We start from the raw sequence: 6,444 nt of genomic DNA on the forward strand, positions 1-6,444 counted from the left end.
AGATGAACATGGGATGTTCTCACTCATAATTGGTTTCTAGCCATAAATAAAGGTCACTGAGTCTATACTTTGTGATCCTAAAGAAGCTAAATAAGAGGAACCCTGACTGCCCATTGGACTGGAGAGGGAGGGGGAGAGGAGTGGGGGGAGGGGGAGAAGGGTGGAAGGAGGGGGGGAAAGGTGGGAGGAGGGGGAGGGAAATGGAAGGCTGGGAGGAGGTGGAAACTTGTTTTTTTTTTCCTTTTCTCAATTAAAAAAAAAAAACCAAAAAAAAAAAAAAAGAGTCAAAAGCAAGGATAATAGATTTAACAAAAACATTTCCAAAGAATATACTTAGAATAAGTATATTTGAACCTGCTAAGGAAGATTCAAATTAGATCCTATCCAATCACCAGAGCATGCTCCTAGCTTAAGGTATGCCTTTAAAATCTGCTTTCAAGGATGTGGTGATGGCTCCACATGATGGTGGTAAAGTGTGTGCCATGCAAGTCTGAAGAACTGAGCTTGATATCCAATACCAACTGGAATATGCTGGAGATGTGGCTTTCCAATTGGAAAGCTCCAGGTCTCAGTGAAAGAACCTATCTCTAAAAACAAAGGTGTATGGTTCTCAGGAACTTCCGAGGCTGACCTCTGCCCTCCATATATACATCTGGGATGCTGAAGCACAGATTGTCATGGTTACAAGCCAGTCTATACCACAAAAATAAAGCCTTGTTAATAAAACAAATAGAAACAAGAAAGCAAGCAAGTAGTCTTTTAATGGTTTTATATAGAGACTGGGAAACTCAAGATTCAAAGGCCACAACTAGTGATGGTGTTCTTCTACAATAACATAGTGGAAGGCATCACCAGGGCAGGGTGAGGGGTGGTGGTGGGGTGTAGGTGGTATGAATGAGAAAGTGGAAAAGGATAAGCCAAAGAGGGTAGAGCACAGTTGGAACAGTCAGAATTACTGACAAGGGCATTAACCTATTCACCGGCATAGAGCATATGACCTAAATGCCTCCCATTAGGCCACAACTCTTACCCTGCCAATGTTACCTACAAAGTCATGTATTGAAGCCTTGAGCCCAGCTGGTTGTGCTATTTTGGAAGGTACTGAAAACTTTAGGTGGTGGGCTGAACTGGGGGAAGTAGGTCATTCACCAGGGCGCCTACCAACTTACACTACATCTTGTCCCCAGCCCCTTCTTGACTTTGTCACTGTATGTTTCTGTCCTCCCCCACTCATTGCCACATTATTTTGCCTTGCCTCAGGCCCAAGCTATGTACGCAGCCAACCTTGAGTAGAAACCTCTGAAATCTAGAACCAAAATAAAACCCTTCTCTTCTTAAATTGTTTCTCAGATGGCGCACGCCTTTAATCCCAGCACTCGGGAGGCAGAGGCAGGCGGATCTCTGTGAGTTCGAGGCCAGCCTGGACTACAAGAGCTAGTTCCAGGACAGGAACCAAAAGCTACGGAGAAACCCTGTCTCGAAAATAAAAAAAAAATTTGTTTCTCAGGTATTTGTCACAGCTAAGAACTAAGAGTTACAATGACAAATTAGTTTGAAGGGGTCATTTATACAACAGCAATCAAGTAACATGACTGGTAAGAAACACTAATATTGATTGGTATATTTATGACATTCTGTATGGACCATATATTTTTAAAGGTAATTTCCTGCTCCCCTGGGGAGAAGTGGGGGGAGAAGTTATAATCAGTTCATAAAACTGTGTAACTGGTACATTAAAAAACAAAAACTTGTTGGGCAGTGGTGGTATATACCTTGAATCCCAGCATCGGAAGGCAAAGACAGGCAAATCTCTGTGAGTTCAAGGCCAACCTGATCTACAAAGTTCCAGGATAGCCAGGGCCACTACAGAGAAACCCTGTCTCGAAAATTCAAGAGTTAGGCAGAGGCAGGTGGATCTCTGTGAGTTCGAGACCAGCCTGATCTACAAGAGCTAGTGCCAGGACAGGCTCCAAAGCCACCGAGAAACCCTGTCTCAAAAAACAAAACAAAAACAAACAAACAAACAAATCCAAGAGTTAAGCTTTAAAAAACAAAAACTCAACATTAGCCCCTTAAACTCTCTGCTTCATGACCAAGAGATTTAAGTCTAATCTAGTAATAAAAAAAAAAATGAAATCTTTTTGAAAACAGCATGAAGCAGAAAGCTTGCTATCTGAAATGTAAACTTAGTATATATATAAAAAAAGAACACAATTAATCTTAGGAGTTTGGACAAAGATTAAGATGACAGAGAGTATGGGCCAATGCGTGTGTGTGTGTGCGCACGTGTGCATGCGTGCATACGCGAAATACTTGGAAATGTGGCGGAATGTTTGTCTACTATGCACAGGGTCCTAAGCTGGATACTCAGCATGGCAAAACAAGAATTATTTGGCTGGGCACTACATAGATAAAACTTTCTGATTTTAACCACAGCTCTGAGGAGGCAAAGGCAAGTGGCTTTATGAGTTTAAGACTAACCTGCTCTACATAGTGAGTTTAGTGAGACCTTGTAAAAAATAATAAAAATTAAAAATCAGAATTAGTATCTCCAGGGCTTTATGTTTGAGAAGCTAATAACAATAGAAACACTGGAATAAGCTGTATGTTTATAATTTTCATTCAGGAATATGAACTATAATTCACATAAACAACACAAGATTTTTTTTTTTTTGTTTTACGAGACAGGGTTTCTCTGTGGTTTTGGAGCCTGTCCTGGAACTAGCTCTTGTAGACCACTGCCTGCCTCTGCCTCCCAAGTGCTGGGATTAAAGGCGTGCGCCACCACTGCCAGACTTGCCAAACAACACAAGATTTAATGGAGACCCTTACTCTCTGTCACCTTAATCTTTGCCCAAACTCCTAAAATTAATCATGCTGCATTCAGAAAAAACATTTCAAAGGAAGAAACATTGGAACACTGATTCAACACACATACACATACAGCCACCACACATTTTTGTCTGAATGTAATACAAAATTCCTAATTTCAAAGCAACATATGTGTACATGCAGGCACACATACAAATACTGTGATTATGAGAGTATTTTTTAACTTTTAATTTCTTTCAGGTTTACTTTATGTTTATGATTGTTTTGCTTGCAAGCATGTATATGCACATGTGTGTCTGATATCCACAGAGAGTGTTGATACTGGGAACTGAACTCAGGTCCTCCGCAAAAGCAAGTGCTTTTCATTGATCAGCCATCTTTTCAGTCCCCTAAGGAATATTTGTTTAAAGAATAGAAAGATATGCTGAGTTAAAAACAATAAAACTCAAATGAAGAAAAATGTATAATCTCGGGTTTTTAAAACATATTTATTTTATTTAAATGTGTGTGAGGTCCTGAATCTATGTGTACCACACACGTATGTGCAGATACCCTCAGAGACCAGAAGAAGACTTCGGATCCCCTGGAACTGGAGTTACAGAACATCATAAGGCACCTGATGTTTGTGCTGGAAACTGAACCTGGGTCCTTTGCAAGAGCAGAATGTTCTTAACTGCTGTCTCTCTGGCCCATAATCACAGTTTTATAAAAAGTAGCTATCAGCACTTAAAAAGCTTCAAGAGAACCTAGGAGGCGGTGGTGCACACCCTTAATTCTAGCACTCAGGAAGCAGAAGCAGGGAGATCTCTAAATTCTAGGACGGCCTGGACTACAAAGCAAGTTCTAGGTCAGCCAGGGCCTTACACAGAGAAACCCTGTCTTGAAAAGCAAACAAAACAAAAAGAGCTTCTAAAAAAGCCACACAACCTTTAATCCCAGCATCCCAGCACTCACTGGGGAAGGTAGAGGCTGGCGGATCTTTGTGAGTTCAAGGCCAGTCTGGTGTACAGAGCTAGTTCTAGGGTTACACACAGAAAACCTGACCCAAACAAACAATTAACAATTGTTCTATTCAGGGCAAGTGTTTATAAGTGATCTATTTAAACTTTAAAAATTGATTTAAAGTTTTTTTTTTGTTTTTTTGTTTTTTTTTTGGTTTTTTGAGACAGGGTTTCTCTGTGGTTTTGGAGCCTGTCCTGGAACTAGCTCTTGTAGACCAGGCTGGTCTCAAACTCACAGATATCCACCTGCCTCTGCCTCCCAAGTGCTGGGATTAAAGGCGTGCGCCACCACCGCCCGGCTTAAAGTTTTTTTAATTAAATATTTGTGTGTGCACACATGCAAAAGTATGAACAGAGGCCAAAGGATAACTTTAGGGAGTTGCTTTTTTCCTTCTTCCTTGCAGGAGAAGGGTCCCTCTTGTTTTTGCCATGCTGCAATACTAACATAACATAGGTTTGGTGGCCCTCGGGCTTCTGGGGGATTCCATCTCCCATTTCTCCATTGCCTCCTGTCTTAGGGTAGGAGTGCTTGACTGGGATTATAGAGGTGACACCTAACCTCCTTTTGGGGGCTCGTTTTGCTTATTAAATGTGGGTTCCAGGATCAAACTCAGGTTTGCATCCTACACTGACATTTGGAGTAATTGTTTCTTGGGGGGGGGGTCTGTCTGACGCTAGGATGTTTGCTCAGTAGATTGACAGTATCACCCCCTCCTCAAAAGTTTCACATCCCTGCCCAGCGGGGTGGTACTTCAAGGCTAGCCTGGTGAATTCCAAGACAGTCAGGGCTACACAAAGAAACTGTCTCGAAAAACAAAACAAAACAAAACAAAACAAAACAAAAGTTTCACATCTCCAAATGTCCTATGGAGGGGAAAAATGCAACAAATGCCGTTGAAACTCACCGACACAAACGTTTACAAATTCCCAAATCCTTGTGTGCTCGAGAGCTCTGTGAATGTGTGCATGTGTGCATATCAGACCTCTCTGACACATCTCATTTCTAACATTCCCCAGTCTTGCTTCATAGAATATTAACCGACAAGAACTTTCAAAAGACCAGGCCTACTGTTGCCAAAAAAAGTAATTTTTTCCCCCTGATTCTTAGTCTTTGGACAATTTCCTCGATCCTCCACTTCCAGTAAATGTCTTATCAGCTGTTAGCTCCAAGGTGGCAGCTTTACTCAGTTCCGATTATCACTCAGATAGGCACTGCACCAGTGAGAGAGAGTATCACGTACCGTTTTTGTTACTAAGTTCACTTGGGATTTGTTGCCTGTCACATTTTTTGCATATAGCTGACTAGATTCACAACTGTGCTGGACAGTGAGGCAATCAAAACCTTGGTAACCGATGAATGAAGTTGAAAAGTTTTGGTATAAATAAGCATGAACTGCTGACCACTCATGAAGGGGTTTGCTTTGGGGCTGCATTTCTTTTCATGGAGTCATTATGTACACCCATTTCAAACACAAAACAGTGCACCACAGTTTTAAAGGAACGTATGTTTCCAGCTGTTCTCCACGATCCCTAAAAATATGAACCTCTACTATGAATTCTAATTATCCTAGAAACAATTTAGCGGAAGGGGCTCGGGCCCCAAACTTAAGTGTGGTCAAATGAGCAGAGAACTCATTGGTGTGTGGATTGATTTATGAGTAGACAAAGGTATACTCACATAAATATCTCCGAAGCTGAAGTAAATAAATAGACACACTTTGTACATTAGCAAGAGCGAAGCAAAGGTAGTCTCCAAGGGTTCCAACTGTATCAGCTATGTAAGCTTGACTTCCCTGAGACTGTTTCCTTGTCAGAAAGATGATAACACTATACCTATTCCAAAGCAACGCTCTTAACTCAGAAAACTAAATAAATATCACTCGTTAAAGTTTATTACAAGGTCAGCTTCTGGCCAGATAAAAGCCTCCGTGCATAAACTTCTCACTCGAAGAAGCTGATTTAAAAGAAAGAAGAAAAATCCTGATTTTTTTTTTTTACACAAGTTGCAGGTATTAGGGGACTAGTGTCTCAGAGCGCTTTCAAGTACAAAACTGCGACAATTTCAGAAACAATTTCTCTTCCAATTACTTTTTTCTCCAAATCTGCAAAGAAACTGATACAGATATATTTCCAAGGAACTTTATAAGCCACTAGACAACAAATCAACTCTTTGTTATCTCCACACGTAAGCCCAGTTAAGCCCGTAGGTACAATTACAGAGTAACTTTACAAAAAGTACACCGAGGTTTTAAAAGCGGCGGTCAACAATTCCTGGGCAGCTCTGTCAAATTTCTGCCCTGAGAAACAAAAGCCGATCTGCCTGGGAATCAAAAATTCCTGAGAAAAATGAGGAAATGCCTCAGCCGGGCCTAGGCAGCTCTCGCGAAAACCTGTCCCCTCCTCGCGCAGCAAACCCCTCGCGCGTCCCGTCCTTCCCCGTGGGGCGTAGATGTCGACTCCACCCGAGGATAAAGAAGCGATGACAGCAGGTTGGGTCCACGCCTCTCCCGCCAGGACCCCTGAGGCCTGCAGCCCCAACCTCCCTGCCGGGGCCCCCGGGGGTTCCGCGGGAGACCGGCGGCCCCACCCGCCTGCGCCCCGCCCCGCCCCC

At 42.3% G+C, this 6,444-nt stretch overlaps 1 protein-coding gene across 1 annotated transcript in view; it reads right to left on the bottom strand.

Annotated features, from left to right (window-relative positions):
• Positions 1-6,444, bottom strand: part of Katnbl1 (katanin regulatory subunit B1 like 1) — a 42,477-nt gene that overhangs the window by 35,723 nt on the left and 310 nt on the right. The gene's annotated exons all lie outside the window — the stretch shown is intronic.

Source organism: Microtus ochrogaster (genome assembly GCF_000317375.1).
Source record: "Microtus ochrogaster isolate Prairie Vole_2 chromosome 14 unlocalized genomic scaffold, MicOch1.0 chr14_random_1, whole genome shotgun sequence".
Classification (NCBI taxonomy): domain Eukaryota; kingdom Metazoa; phylum Chordata; class Mammalia; order Rodentia; family Cricetidae; genus Microtus; species Microtus ochrogaster.